The sequence below is a fragment of the Condylura cristata genome, unplaced genomic scaffold (genome assembly GCF_000260355.1).
Source record: "Condylura cristata isolate star-nosed mole 26May11 unplaced genomic scaffold, ConCri1.0 scaffold00006, whole genome shotgun sequence".
Taxonomy (NCBI): domain Eukaryota; kingdom Metazoa; phylum Chordata; class Mammalia; order Eulipotyphla; family Talpidae; genus Condylura; species Condylura cristata.
The window spans coordinates 15,664,221-15,667,070 of NW_004567107.1; the positions used below are offsets into that span (position 1 = coordinate 15,664,221).

The window sequence follows — 2,850 nt, forward strand, 5'->3', positions numbered from 1 at the left end:
TTTATGCTTATTAAGAGGCACCCCCCAGGGAAGCTGCTGTAAAATAAACATAAAGGGAGGATGTAGGGTCTGCTTCCAGTTTGACATTCACATTTAAATCACAGTTGTTCTCCTGCAGAACTGTAAGTCTCCACTATGAAGAATGTTAAGTCTTCACTGGCTACTTAAAGAGCTACTCAGTGCTCCTCATACTGGAAATACTCTGGGTCCACCTTGGCATTCTACAGACTTCATTTCTTTTTCAGTGCTGGCTTCAGTGTCTACTCATGAGTGTCTCACCAGCAGGTGTCGCTGTGTAACCTTTGCTCTCTAACTACCAAGCCAAGTCCAACAGATGCCAGGAGGTGGAACGGGATCCCTTCGTGTGGGCGACACACAGGAACAACTTCCTTTCACAGAAAACAGCAGAAGAGAGAAAAGAAAGAGTGGCAAAGCTGACAAGCACTACTGCAAGTCAGGTGAAGAAAGACGATCAACACTCACAAATAGCGTCAGGAGTATGTGCCCTGATGTGAAATGCTAGGAGCAAGGCATTGACCTCTCTGGGTTTCCTCCACAGAACATATTACCCCAGTCTAGCCATAAGCCACAAATCAGCAACTCTACAAAATGCCTGACTGGTGCTCACAACTGTCAAGGGCATGAAAAACAAGGAAAGCCTGAGAAACTGTGTAAGCGGAGAAGAGCCTGAGGCAACCTGCAGACTTGACTTAAGTGGTTCTTGGATGGGCTCCTTGGAGAGAAGAGAACATGCTGCAGAAACTGAGGTGGAAATAATGGAACCCTGGATAGAGAAAAGTTTTTTTTAACCTTTTAAAAAAGTAATTTAACAGTTTATTTTTACATCATTTTGTGACTTTTTCCATCTCAGTTGTAATCCCATGGGCTTCTCATCACCACATCACCCATGTGCCATGACCATAGACCAGTGCACTTCCCTCCCCCTCCAACGTTTTTGGATCCCATTCCCCACTCCACTCCTGTAAAATGTCTCTGTTCATTATTATTATTATTATTTTCTCTCCTGGTCCTTTATACTCTTGCTATGAGTGAAACCATCTGATATGGTATTTTTCCTTTTCTTTCTGGCTTATTTTACTTAGCATGATTCCTTCCCGCTCCATCCATGTTGCTGCAAACAGCATGAGTATATCTTTTTTTTTAGGTGCTAAGTAATATTCTATTGTGTATATGTACCACATCTTTTTAATTCAGTAATCTACTTTTGGGCATTTGGGTTGATTCCATGTCTTTCCAATTATAAATAAAGCAGCAATAAACATGGGAGTGCAGGTGTCTTTTTGAATCAGTGTTTTTTGTGTCTTTTGGGTAGATACCTAGGAGTGCGATTTCTGGGTCGTAGGGAAGCTCCATGTTTAGCAGTTTGAGGAACCTCCAAACAGTTTTCCATAGTGGTTGTACTAGTTTACATTCCAACCAGCAGTGTAGGAGAGTTCCTTTTTCTCCACATCCTCGCCAACATTTGTTGTTGCTAGTTGTTTGAAGATGTGCCATTCTCACTGGTGTGAGGTGATATCTCATTATGGTTTTAATTTGCATCTCCCTTATTACGAGTGATGTTGAACATTTTTTCATATGCTTATTGGCCATCTGCATTTCCTCTTTAGAAAAGTGTCTTTTAGCTCTTCTGCCCATTTTCTGATGGAGTTGTTTATTTTTGTTGAGTTTCATTAGTTCTTTATATACCTTTGTGATCAATCCTTTATTGCTAATTTTGTGTGAGAAAATTTTTTTCCCAATCAGTGGGATGTCTGTTTTTTATAATGTCGCTTTTGCTGTACAGAAGCTCAGAAAGGGCTTTTTTTTAATGCATACAGATCTAGGGCACATGCCAGAGGTGCGGGGGGAGGGGGGTGTGAGAGAGGATTCACGAGAGACAGAGTGGGGAACAGAACAGGTGAATATTGAAATACACTGCTGAGGGAAGCAGTGGGGAGACAGGCGAGGCCTGCTGCACCATGTGGGTCAGCATCCTGGCCGGGGATCAAACTTGTGCTGCAGAGGCTTCTGACAGCTTCATAGTGCTGGCACTTAACCCCTCACACCACCAGGGAGGCCAGAAAGGCCTCTTTAGTCAATAAAAATGTATCACTTTTGTTCATTAATTGTGACACATGTGTCACGCTAATGTAAAATGTTAAATAATAAACCAAACCTGGAGTGGGATATGAGAACTCACTGTCCTAGCTTCCCAGTAATTCTGTAAATCTAAAACTGTTCTGAAATGAAGTCTATTTTAAAAAATAACTAACTGCCAATTTTTCAAATCAAGGTTTTTTTTTAAGGTTCTCTTTAAGGAATAAACCCAACTGTTTGAAAATAAAGTTTCTTCGTGGGGCACATTTTGAAGTAACAAGAGCAAAACTTAAGCTTGGAGCGCAGAGGGGACATGCAAGGTGAAGGGGTCTCTCGGAGAGGGAGTGGGGTGCTTGGCCGGCCCCATTACTTCCGCCACAGCACTAGCAACATGGCTGCTTTTGCCTTGAAAACCAAGAAAACAAGCAGAAGGCTCACAGAATATTCTGCCTCTTTCCGGCATGGAGGGCAGCAGTGTGGTAACAAGTGGTAACAAAAAGTGAGTCGTACTAAGCAGTTATCTAACCAAAGTTCTTACTGAAAGATAACCCCCTCTGAAGAGTGTTATGATCCAAATTCCCCTAAAGTCCCTGAGCCCAGAAACATCTGGAGGTTAAAAAATTATTTTTACTATAAAAAAGGGGGAGGGGGAAACGTGCCAGAGAAGTACTCAATATCAAGGTTGATTTAAATCTTAGTTGCTCTAGTTCTATTTTAAAATGTGTTGATAAAGGCCCTCCCTGGTGGCGCAGC

At 42.1% G+C, this 2,850-nt stretch overlaps 1 protein-coding gene across 1 annotated transcript in view; it reads right to left on the reverse strand.

Moving 5' to 3' along the window:
- Window positions 1-2,850, reverse strand: part of SNX30 (sorting nexin family member 30) — an 87,124-nt gene that overhangs the window by 35,993 nt on the left and 48,281 nt on the right. The window lies entirely within an intron of this gene.